Source organism: Mus pahari, chromosome 23 (genome assembly GCF_900095145.1).
Source record: "Mus pahari chromosome 23, PAHARI_EIJ_v1.1, whole genome shotgun sequence".
In the NCBI taxonomy this organism is placed as follows: domain Eukaryota; kingdom Metazoa; phylum Chordata; class Mammalia; order Rodentia; family Muridae; genus Mus; species Mus pahari.
In genome coordinates this window covers 37,910,954-37,924,037 of record NC_034612.1, presented here as the reverse complement: position 1 = coordinate 37,924,037, position 13,084 = coordinate 37,910,954, and positions in this window count along the sequence as shown.

Here is a 13,084-nt window from a genome sequence, read left to right as displayed (position 1 = left end):
GTTGTGAGGCTCTGTCTGGGTGCCGGGATGTGAACTCGGGTCCTCTGCAAGAGCAACAAGTGCTGTTAGTGGCTGAGCCAGCTCTCCAGTCCCAGAAAATGATTTTTAGCTGGCACATTCTACTTGTATATATTTGTAAGCTATAGTGTAGGTTCGTGTAGTAATAAGCCTGGGTAATTCCCCGTATCCATCACATCAGGAAGAAAGAAAGAAAGAAAGGAAGGAAGGAAGAAAGAAAGAAGGGAAGGAAGGAAGGAAGGAAGGAAGAAAGAAAGAAAGGAGGGAAGGAAGAGAGAAAGAAAGAAAGAAAGAAAGAAAGAAAGAAAGAAAGAAAGAAAGAAAGAAAGAAAGGGAAAGAAAGAAAGAAAGAGAGAGAAAGAAAGAAAGAAAGAAAGAAAGAAAGAAAGAAAGAAAGAAAGAAAGAAAGAAAGAAAGAAAGAAAGAAAGAAAGAAAGAAAGAAAGAGAAACCTTGGGGCTGGAGAGATGGCTCAGCGGTTAGGAGCACTGACTGCTCTTCCAGAGGTCCTGAGTTCAATACCCAGCAATCACATGGTGGCTCACAACTATCTGTAATGAGATCTGATGTACATGCTGATAGAGCGCTCATATACATAATTAAATCTTTTAAAAAAAAAAAAAGGAAAGAGAAACCTTTTAGGTAAAATACAAGAATATCTGTAAAGAAATGGGTGAGTTGTGTTGAAATTCACAAGCCTGAAGACTGCAAGGGACACAATGGGTGGAATCAGTCTGTGTTGTAGGTTGATGACCTAAAGGAGGAAGGGAGGAGAGAGTAGGGGTGAGGCGTGTCCAGGGTTTGGGTGTGGTTCCCACGGATGTCCAGAAGCTGAAGTGGATTAGGGGCTACAGGGAAAAATGAAGGCAGAAAATAGCCCTGCCCAGAACCAAGCTGTACTAGGAGGGTGTAGGTGAGCTGGAGGCTGGGGATTGGCAATTGCAGAGATTCCCCAGTGGGGCAGAGCTGACTTGGCTTAGGGAGTTTTCCAGGATGGTTGCAAGGCAGCCAGGCAGGAGACACAACTACAGATCCCTTCAGGAGGAGTGCAGTAGGCCTAGAGGCAGGTCTGAGGGACAGTGACATAGCGATAGTCCCCAGAGCCTGGACCCCTGATATGGAGTGGGTCTGGAAGGGAAAGCCATGGAAGTGTGAAGCAGGCTGTGTGTGTGGGGAGGCGGGCCTGTCCTCCGCAGCCTGAGGCCTGGTGATGAAAACTGAAGAGGGGGTGGTACAGGCCTCAGTCGCGCGGAAGTGATAGGATGGCAGCCCAGCTCACCAGGACAGGGAAGTTGGGCAACAGGGAAAGCTGGGGAGGAACGGGTGAGGGAGCGTGAGGTCTCAGGGCTACTTAGCCTCAGTGGGCGATGTCCCCGAGGCCTAAGTACGTGACTTGGAGAGGAGGGAAGGCCAGGGTGTGCCAGGGAGAGAAGGCTGGTGGGAAGCAGTCATGGGGTGGGTGGGGTCAGTGAAGGGGTGAGAGGCTGGAGCCATTTGATCCCAAACAATGGGATGCTCCACTCAGAAATGCGACTCTGGGGAAGGAGTCTGTATGTTCTCCAGCCCTCAGCTGTGAGCTTGGAATGTGGAGGGTAGAGCCCGATGCCCCTTTATTTTATTTCTCTTGGATTTTCCGTCTAGTACAGCTTCACGACACTGACAGAAGTGTTGCTTCCGTGCACGAAAGAGCCGGAGATGTACGTGCCTCACTCCCTTGGATTAAAATCATTCATCTGCCTAGAAAAATGTCAGCTGTCCACACAATGGGAATATTTCTCAGCCTTAAACAGGAAGGGCATTCTGACACACGCCATGAAGCGGAAGAAACCTGGTGACGTCATAAGAGTGACTCCTAGGAGGTCAGGTGCTACCTGTTGCTACTTCCAAGAAGCCCTGGGACAGACTGAATCACAGGGGTCAGGAAGTAGAAGGGAAAGAAAGAGCTATTGTTTAATGGGGACATTGTTTCTATTTGGGATGGTTGAAGACAGGCACTGTACCTTTAAAGGTTACCACGGTAACTCCCCCCCCACCACCACCAGACAGGGTTTCTCTGTGTAGCCCTGGCTGACCTGGAACTCACTTTGTAGACCAGGCTGGCCTCCAACTCAGAAATCCGCCTGCCTCTGCCTCCCAAGTGCTGGGATTAAAGGCATGCGCTACCACGCCTGGCCCACGGTAACTTTTAAATATTTGTATCTTCGCCTGTGAGATGGGCCTGGACCACCTGTCTGTAGAGACATAGACTCACATCCCATCTGGCACCACTCATATTTTAGTTAAATATACTAAACTGTGTTCCGAAGTCATTACTACTTGGGTGGTTTCTCTGTTAAGGACCTAGCCTTTGCCTGGCTTTACTGGGCAAGTCTTAGGGCAAGCTCACAAGCACTGAAACTGAAGTGCTCTCTCAAGGATCTGCTCTGCCCTGAGGATCTGTCACAGGGCTATGCATGTCGGCACTTCCGGTATTCCTGCAGTCTCTGAGGGGATCTGTAGGGAGGACCCCAAATGGAGAGGCCAGCCTGCTGACCAAACACACTACATAGGAAGACATTGACAACAACTGATGGGAGCTCTGTATTCTCAGTGTTCCAGGCCCACTGACACAGAAATGCCCTCCACCAACAGGAGACGGCAAAAGCAACGTGCATCTAGGTAGGTCTACAAACGGGAAGTGGGCTGGAGTGGGGGGCAAAAGTTTGCAGGAGTAGCATTGGAAACACCCAGTGCTCAAGGCAGAGCTGGAGCAAGTGCAGTTGTGTGACAGAGGTCAGGCAGTCACAAGACCCATGCAGTCTGCTTAGAGCGCGCAGAGCGTGAAGACCCAGGCTGGAGACAAGAAAACGCTTTCTTTCCTTTTTTAAAAAAAAAAGATTTGTCTTATGTTTGATCATGCGTGTGCGTGTCTGAATGAGTGTATATGCACAGGGTTGGGGTGCTCCTGAGAAGGCTGGAGACATCGGATCCCCGGGAGCTGGAGGCACAGATGCCTGGCGTAGGTGTTGGGAGTCGAATTCAGACTCTCTGGAAGAGTCGTGCACACCCTTAACGGCTGTGCCAGACCCCAAAAGATACTCTCTTAACTGCCCGCCTCGGCTAAGCGCTTTTCTTATTTCTCACTGAGAAGAACACAGGACTTGTCAAAATACCTTTCCAGAACACACATTGTTTTGCACAAACTCACAGTCAACAGGCCGGTCTTATTCCATAGCATGACTGAAAGGTCCTCCGTACTTCCCTGTTTACCTCCAGAAGTTCTTGGGGGATTAAGGCCAGACTCTGATTATTATCACAGTGAGATACCTGGGCAGGGCGGCCCCTTCCTGGGTAGCTCAGTTCAATCCAGGGACCGTGAGTTTCCAGGTGAGCGGCAAGCTTCACACAATGCTGTCTGTGTGTGCTGCATGGGCAACCGCAGTGTACCACACCCAGAAAGTCGATATGCCAGAATATTAAAATCTCTCTCTCGAGACACCATGTCACGTAGACACATGGCCTGGTCCAAGCCAGTCCCTCTAAGACTTCTGAGACAGGGTCAGTCTCAGGTGGCCTGACATTTGCATGCTGCGCTTAGCCTTCTTAGGCTGTTCTCCCTCCGGGTGTCCACGGTCCTCCTCTCTCTTGGTGACAGCACGGTGGTCAGGACTGAATGAATGGCTTTGGCATCAGGCAGAACCCAGTGAAATCCCATCTCTAGTCCCCATAAGGGCTGTGACCCCTGCCCCCCGCCCCCCCCCCACCCCCAACTCTTATCTCCACAGAGAAGATCCGGGCAAGGTTTCTCTGTTCAAGGCTCAGGGGTTCAATTCCCAGCACCCACATGGCAGCTCACAACTGTCTGTAGCCCCAGTTCCAGGGGATCCGATACCTGCACTTAGGCACATGCAAGCAAAACAATGTGCATAAAAATAAAATAAATAAATTACTAAAAGGGAGGTATTCTAACCTCCTCTCTGCCACCCTTCTCTCCCTGGCTCTAATGCTTGTCTTAGAGCCCACTCTTGGGTCTTGACAAAACAACCTTACACAGCCACTCCTCTTACAGACTCGGGTCCATCTTCCCTTCTACACACCCTCCGTCCGCTTGCCCCGTCCCCACCCCACTCCTTTCAAAAGGAAGCAGTGGGTTTCTGAGGTTAAGGGCGCTGGCTGCTCTCCCCGGGGAAGACCTGGGTTTGGTTCCCAGCAACCTACAAGTCCCTTCACGCCTGCCCATCTGTAACTCCGGCCCCAAATGCTTTCTTCTGGCCTCAGACACCGGGCATGCACAGGATACACAGGCGACACAAGCAGGCAAAAACATCAGGCGCATAAAGTGAAACAGATTTAAAGATAAACTGATCCTTTAATGTGATAGTCACAAATGACTTCAAAATAGAGAAGCCAGCCCGGGGTTGAGGGTGCACTCCAATAATCTCAACACTTGGGACCCATCAGCAGGGTAATTAAGAGTTCGAGGCCAGCCTGGGGCTACATAGCAAGACCTGTACTTTTTTTTTAAGTAACAAGGACAAAAAGTGGCTAGATTGTTAGTCTTTGGTCCTTTTCTAACAGGTTCTCAGCAATACGTGGGTGTAACTGGCCTGTAGGGCAAAGGCTCAGCTATTTATTTTGTGTTCCATCCTCTTGTATGTGCGAGGAGCCAGGCACGTGTCTGGACCATGTCTGTTTTTCTCTCTTAAATGCCAGCACCGCCCCCACCGCCCCCCTCTTTTTTTTTTTTACCCCTAGCCTCATGTGCCATTTGTCCTCAGCAGCTCAGCAGGACAGTTCAGTCCCTACGTGCCTCTGGGCAGCCGCCCCTTCTACCTCGGCATCCTGCGAGGGAGCTTTTCTCCCAAGCCTCAACTGCTAATTACCTCTGACCCAAGCCCCGCTCTCCCCAGCTACGTGTTCAAGCGAAGGGGCTGCTAGGACAGCGAGGAGCTTTCTATTTCCTGCCGAGGAAAGATCGATCTCTCCTTCCCCTCTTACGACTTACAGTTGACTTCCTCCAGGAAGCAGGCGTTCCCTGGAATAAATCAGAAGTCATAGTAAAAGGGAAAAAAAAAAAATTTTTTTTTTTTAAACAAGAGAAGTTCGGGGGTGGATGTTAAAGAAACACTGGAAAGCAGGCCGTCTTCCCTGGGTCGCGCCTGTGGAATTTTGCTTGGCTCCCGCTAGCTGCTGCTGTCTCCCTCCTGCCCCTTTGGCTTGGGGGCGCGGGGGGGGGGGTTCCTTCATTGCTTTGGCTGAGGCCATGTGGCCTGCAAAGCTTGCTGGTTCTTTCACCCTCAAAGCAAAGGCATCTCACACTGTTTTTGACAGAAGTCTGCCCTGACATTTAGGATCACAAGATAATCTGTTGGTCCCCACTGCTCTGAGGGATTATGGGAATGGATGTGAGGGATTATGGGAATGTATGCGAGGGATGAGAGGGGTTGAGAAAGGAGATTGGATATGACTTAAGACTGGTCACCTGCGGCTTTTCAGGGTGTGTGCTGGTCCGCTGCAGAAGGTCTGCCCTGTGGGCGGGGTAGGGTGGCCCCCTGAGTATCCTGCCTTCTCTGTATGCACAGGGACTCCTGGGTTTGCGTTGACTCATCCCTATTTTTCCCATGCGGAAAGAACAAATGTTTCTCTACGGTGACCTACCGATGGCAGCTTCGTGGGAAATCACAAATCTCAAGGGAAGTGGAATCAGAGGGCTTGGAACCCTCCCGTTGTGTTTCGAAGTCCCTCAGGAATTGCACGAACTGAGCTCAGAGCTGGTTCGAGAATAGAGACTTAGGGTAAAGCATTCTATTAAGCCCAAGGGCATTCTGTGACTTGAACCTTGGCTCCCTGTTTCTTATCTATCTATCTATCTATCTATCTATCTATCTATCTATCTATCTATCTATTTATTTTTTTAGTGTATGTGAGTACACTGTAACTGTACAGATGGATTTTAGGACCTCTGCTTGCTCCAGTCAAACTACTCGCTCAGTCCCTGCATGCTCCTGCCCAAAGGTTTATTTATTATACCTAAGTACACCGTAGCTTTTCTCAGACACACCAGAAGAGGGTGTCAGATATCAATACAGGTGGTTGTGAGCCACCATATGGTTGCTGGGATTTGAACTCAAGACCTTCTGTAATCAGTGCTCTTACCCGCTGATCCATCTAGCCAGCCCTGGCTCCCCACTCTTTTTTTTTTTTTTTTTTAAAGATTTATTTCTTATATGTAAGTACACTGTAGCTGTCTTCAGACACTCCAGAAGAGGGACAGATCTTGTTAAGATGGTTGTGAGCCACCATGTGGTTGCTGGGATTTGAACTCTGCACCTTTGGAAGAGCAGTCAGGTGCTCTTACCCACTGAGCCCAGCCCGGCTCCCCACTCTTAAGAGCTGCAGTGATTAGTGTTTTGCCAACGAAAACTTGTTGTGTTTTGTGGCACAAGCCACAGCCATCCTGGAAGAGGCAACTTCAACTGAGAAAAACACTCCCATCATATTGGCCTGTGGGCAAGTCTGTGGGGCCATTTTCTTGATCGATTGATTGGTGTGGGAGAATCCAGGCCACGGTGAGGGGTACCAACCCTGGGCCGATGGTGCTGGGTGCTGGGTGCTAGAGGAAAGCAGACCGAGCAAGCTGGTAAGAGCCACTCCTCCATGGCCTCTGCTTCAGTTCCTGTCTCCAGCTCCCTGCATTGGTTCCGCCCTGACTTCCCTCAGTGATGGAACATAACCTGTAAGCCAAATAAACCCTTTCCTGGCCAAGTCTCTTGGTCCTGGTGTTTATCATAGCAACAAAAAGCAAATTAGGACAGCTGCCAACTGTAAGTAGGGAAGAAATGTAAAGAAAACAAGCCCGTGCATCACCATCGTCATTATTATATGGAGAAGGTGAGGAGATATATACTTGGTTATAGGCCTCTTCTGAGGCTGCCACTTGTCACAAAACCCAGGAGAGGTCAAAAGTTAGGGAAATGAAACCTGCAACCACTCCAAACCAACACACCATGAGTGACAGTGACCTCTGTATATTGACTTTTTACAAACACGATTCATGTTCTTTGTTTAAACAGGTCCACACACCAGAAATAGAGAGACTTTAAAGTTAGGAGGAGCCCTACCCTCGCGGAGAAGGGTTAGCAGTCCCCGGGGCCATCCATTCTGACTTTTCTCAGCGCGTGCACGCACACCTCGTAATGTTTGTTTAAACAACCCTTCGCTCACCGTCTGCTCATTGTTCTGCACCACAGCGGCATCTTTATTTTTAGTCGTGAGCACTGCCGGAGCTAGAGTACAGCACTGGCAGAGCCAGAGCGGTGCCAGACTCTTGGCCCCTCCTATCCCTGGCTGCCCCGGGTTTGGACGAGTCACGTGATCTCTTTGAGTCTCATCTAGAAGTGATAGGTGTAAAATTCGAGGCACTTGCTAGGTACTGGATTTCATTATACTTGTTAATTTGCTTTTTAAATTCTAGTGGCTTTTCCATTCCTTCACTGCAAAGATATTTTTCTTTTGGCTTCCACAAAGTGGACTGTAGTTGATTTAAAAAAAAAAACAAAAAACAAATTCCCTTACTTTATGCTTGAAACCTCAGAGGGTTTTGTTCTTGTGTTCGTTTTTATGAATTTGTTATCAAAATATTGAGAAAATGTTTAAAGAAAAAAAAAAGCAATTTATTCCTAGTGCCACTCTATTAACCTGTACCTTTTTTATTTGTTTGTTTCCAGACAGGGCTTCTCTGTGTAGCCTTGGCTGTCCTGGAACTCACAGAGATCCGCCTGCCTCTGCTCGGGTGCTGGGATTAAAGGTGTGCACCACCAATGCCCAGCCGTAGCCTGTGCTTTTACTGTCTATATAAACAGACACAAGTCAGAACAGGGACAACAACAGCCTCTCTAGTGCAGACAGGGCAAGCACACGAGGCTTCGGCCCCACAGAGAGAACTCAGGCCACTAAAGAAGGCCGAGAGAGAGCGAGAGACAGTCAGCCCCAGGGACGAGCTCACCAACTGGTCATCCAATCCCATATGGCCAGCCCTGAAGCCACACACACAAGCAACCGTGTACAGACTGAGCAGGCTGTATATATGTATTTATCAACACACACATATACACACACACAAACACACTCACACTCACACATACTTATGTAACAACAATTGATGGAAAAGAGGCCATGAATTTAAAAGGGAACAATAAAGGCATCTAGGAGGGTTTGGATGGAGGAAAGGGAAAATGACATAATTATATATTACAATCTCAAAAAAATAAAAAAATAAAGAACTTAAAAGACACAGACAGGGAGGAGCCAGGTGTGATGGCATAAGCCTTTAATTTTAGCACTCAAGAGGAAGAGGCAGGTGGATCTCCATGAGTTCGAGGCCAGCCTGATCTACAAAATGAATTCCAGGCCAGCCATAACAACCAAGTAAAAAACTTTTTCAAAAAACCAAGCCAAAACGAAAAACTCTCTCTCTCTCTCTCACACACACACACACACACACACACACACACACTTATATATATTCATTTTTATATGTGGCTATATGTACAGGAACTTATATATGTAAATGTTTTTGCTGGTGTGCTAGCATGTACAGTTTCTCTTTTCTATACACGGGCTAAAATTATTCCCTACCCTTTTCACTACTGCATACATTTTATTTTAAAGAAACCAGCTTCCAGCTCAGCACCTAGCAGCCAGGGACCTGACTGCTTCCTAAAACAATCCCTCTAAGGCAGTAAGACCCACCACGCACCCACCCCATTCACTCACCACCCTCATCTACCCACACCCCTCCACCCTAACCCCCTTTCACCCACCCACCCACCACCATCCACCCTCTATCTACCCTCCCCATCCACCCTAATCCACCTTCCATCCACCCCCTCCCCCTCCCTCCTCCACGCACCCCTATCCATCTACCTCATCCACTCACCATCCACCCACCCCATCTACCTCTACCTACCCCCTCATCTACCCACCCCATCTTCCCCCCTGTCCCCACCCCCACCCCCCACCCCCACTCCATCTACCCTCCATCCATCCCCCACCCCATTCACCCTCCCCTACCCACCCCATCCCCCTCCATCCCTCTCCCTGTCCCCTCCCACCTCCATCCACCCCAACCACACTCTATCCACCCCCCATCCACCCCCATCCACCCACTTCTATTCACCCTTACCCTTCCTGCTACTTTAATGACTTCAGGTTTAGTAGCTCCAAGAGAAAGCTGCCTCTAATATAGGCCTATATCAAGAAAGGAAAGGGTGAGCCGGGGCATGGTGGCGCACGCCTTTAATCCCAGCACTCCTGAGGCAAAGGCAGGTGGATTTCTGAGTTCGAGGCCAGCCTGGACTACAGAGTGAGTTCCAGGACAGCCAGGGTTATACAGAGAAACCCTGTCTCGAAAAAAAAAAAAAAAAAAAAAAAAAAAAAAAAGAAAGAAAGAAAGAAAGGAAAGGGTGACCACAGATGTCCATGATGGATCATAGTCACCTGACCATCATTGCGACAGTTCATAGAGTAAAAGTCTCTGGGAAAATACAGAAGCAGTAAGCAACAACAGGAGACTGTGAAGGGACTTTGAGAGGCCAGGGAGATGATTCAGCAAGAGCCTTCTTTATGGTATTCACACACTACTTCTCCAATAATAATAGTAATTATTAGTTTAAAGCCAAATATTCCTTTACTAGCGATAAATTTCCTGCATTATGTCATTGGGACAGGCGCTGTGCTTGTACATGTTTTCTCGTTTATCTTATTTATGCATCTACCTTATAATAACCTGTAGATAAACAAATAGTTCTTGACCTCTGAAAACTGACGTCAGTCCCCAGGTATGCAGTGGGGGGGGAGGGGCCAGGACAAACAGCCACCACGGCACCTGGTGCCAGCCACATGCAGGTGTATATCGGAGAGAGCTCACCCAGCGTGGGGAGGGCATGCTTAGACAGGGTGAGTCAGTGGGAAACCACCCTCCTACAGAGGGATTCCAGGAAGGGAAGCAGGATTACCAAGGTCCGGAGACCTTTGGTATATTGGTACATTGGTAAAAGGGCAGACCGCATCCAGACACAGAGCTAACTCAGCCAGAGCAATGGCAGAGAAGGGCCACATCAGCATGGTGTTCCACAGATGATAACCCAGGCAGGATTGCCTCCCCCAACCCTTCCTTCATGGTGGAGTGGACCCACAGGCTGTGACGGCAGACCCTCTGATGGTTGGAAGCTAACTGCCTTTTTTCAGCTGTGGGAGGTGGAGCCTCTATGTTGTACGGGTGGAAAGACAGTTTGCTGGTAGCTGTAATCACATGTGAATCAAAGGCAAAAACCAGAGACAGGGCACACAAGAGTTGCCTGGGAAAGGGGGTGGGGGAGGGGTGGGGTGGCTGAAAGCCACACTATTGACTTGCTCTCTGCTACAGAGCACTCCTGTGCCCCAGCCCAGTGTTCACAGGGCGGATACACCCAAGTGTGAATGAGCTCCTCCCACTCTGCCCTCAGCTCATTGTCCAGTAAGGTAAGAAAACAGACTGCTTTGGCAGAGACCTGAGTTCAATTCCCGGCACCTACATGATGGCTAACCTCAAACCCAGGGGATCTGACACACGCTTCTGGCCTATGTGAGCACCAGGCGTATGTATGGTACAGCCATGACCAAGGCAACTCAGAAGGACAACATTTAATTGAGGCTGGCTCACAGGCTGAGTCCTTTATCATCAAGGCAGGAACATGGCAGCATCCAGGCAAGCATGGTGCAGGAGGAGCTGAGAGTTCTACATCTTCATCTGGAGGCTGCTAGCAGTATACTGACTTCCAGGCAGCTAGGGGTAGGGTCTTTTTGTTTTTTGTTTTTTCAAGACAGGGTTTCTCCCTATAGCTCTGGCTGTCCTGGAACTCACTTTGTAGACCAGGCTGGCCTCGAACTCAGAAATCAGAAATCCGCCTGCCTCTGCCTCCCGAGTGCTGGGATTAAAGGCGTGTGCCACCACACCCGGCTGGAGTAGGGTCTTAAAGACCACACTCACAGTGGCACACCTACTCCAACAGGGCCACACCTTCTAACAATTCCACTCCCTGGGCTAAGCATATACAAACCATCACAAGTTGGGAGCATAAAGGATGGGTGAGGCAGGGCAGCCACTTTTACTGTCTCTGGAGGGTCCCTGGCCATATCTGGCTATCTTTAATTAAGCCCGCTTCTTGGAGCATGCACACTGCTTTTTGCAGACTGGCCTTTCATCTGACCACGTCATTCTCTTCTGATCACAGCACAGCTTCCACAGATCTGTCTCTTGTTCAGTTTTCTCCTTTTACCTCACTGGTCAATGAGTTGAGGGAGGAGCTCATTCACACTTGGGTGGACCCTGTGAACACCCAGGCTGGGGGCACGAACGGGAGTCCTCTGCCGAGCTTGCTATAGCAAAGGAAAAACAAGAGAATAACAGAGAACCAGTCAATAGTACCTAAACAGAACCGGCTGATTCCACTGAAAACGACTGAATGTCTCCTATCTGGTATGCTTGGCAGGGGTGTTAATGGATTTTGGATTTGAGGGATCTTGAAATGATAACTTCTAGGACAAAGTATTTTGTGGAATGTTTTCAAGTCAAAGCAGGAAGTTCATGTATGAATTTTTGTAAACTCACGGATCCCAAAGATAACCTTAAATAATGACGAATTTTCAAAATATTTTATTCTCCTCGCTTATATGTAGCAAATATACAGCTTGCTCTTCATGTGGGGCCCAAACAACTGGAACAGGGGCTGTCCCAGCAGCTGTTGCCTGTATATGGAATATGTTCTTCTAGCTGGGCTGCCTGGTCTGGATTCAGTGTGGGAGAGGATGCACCTAGCCTTTCAGAGACTTGAAGTGCCAGGGTGGGGGAATACCCAGGAGGGCACCACCCGCCCAGAGGAGAAGAGAAGGGGTGAGGGGCAAAGGTATTGTGGGAGGGGGTGACTGGGAGAGGGGTCAGTCAGCGCGATATAAAGTGTATAAGTAAAAACTAATAATAAAATTAATTTAACCTTGTTTTATGATGACTGGTGTAAGTGTATGTACACACCTGTAATCCCAGCATTCTGGAAGTAGAGGCAAGGGGGCCGAAGATTTGAGGCCAGCCTGCATAGTCTAGTGAACCCCAGTCTCAAAGCCTCTTGTGGGGCTGAGGCTGTAGCTTGGTAGTGGAGAGCTTGCCACACGTGTGCAAGGGTCCAAGTTCAAACCCCAGTACTGGAAAAAAATGGAGGACACAAACCTTCAAAATGTTGTTTCGTATGTAAAAATTGCTTACCTTCAACCATTAGACTTGTGATGTTAGGTTGTACTCAAAAGATTTGTGCTATATTTTAGATTATCCAATTCGGGGTAGCATTTACAGTTGCGCCTGCTTCCTAGCTTGCCCGTGCCTTGGTTTCTGACCCCAGTACTTAGAACCACTTCTCAATTCCTCTCTACTCAGCAAGGGAATACTATTTTTTTTTTTTTCCAAGACAGGGTTTCTCTGTGTAGCCTTGGCTGTCCTGGAACTCACTTTGTAGACCAGGCTGGCCTCGAACTCAGAAATCGCCTGCCTCTGCCTCCCGAGTGCTGGGATTAAAGGCGTGCGCCACCACGGGAATACTATTCTTTAGGGAGGATACCAGGGGTAGAAAGCCAGTCCTTTTGGACCCTTGGTCTACCCTCTGCCCCATTGTGACCGCTTCCCACGATGCCGAAGGCTTCTAAGGTACAAAGACACCATGGTCTCCAGGTGTACGGATTTCTGTCTTCCGATGTCCACTGACCATTCCGGTCTGCACTAAACACCTTTCCCATAGACCTCTATAATAGCCTGCATCTCTGATTTTTTGGACTTGCTATAACTGTTTTGTTGTATATTCATTCAATAACTCCTTTCCAGGTTGATAGGTTACTTCTCTGCTGGTGAAAGGAACCAATCCAAACCAGATTAGATTAGATTAGATTAGATTAGATTAGATTAAAGGAAGTTTTATTGGGAAGCTGCTCTCCAGCGGGCAAGTTCACTGGCTCCAAGGATAGAAGACAGGGGAATTGCCATGGGGAGAGGAGTGGGGGGGGGG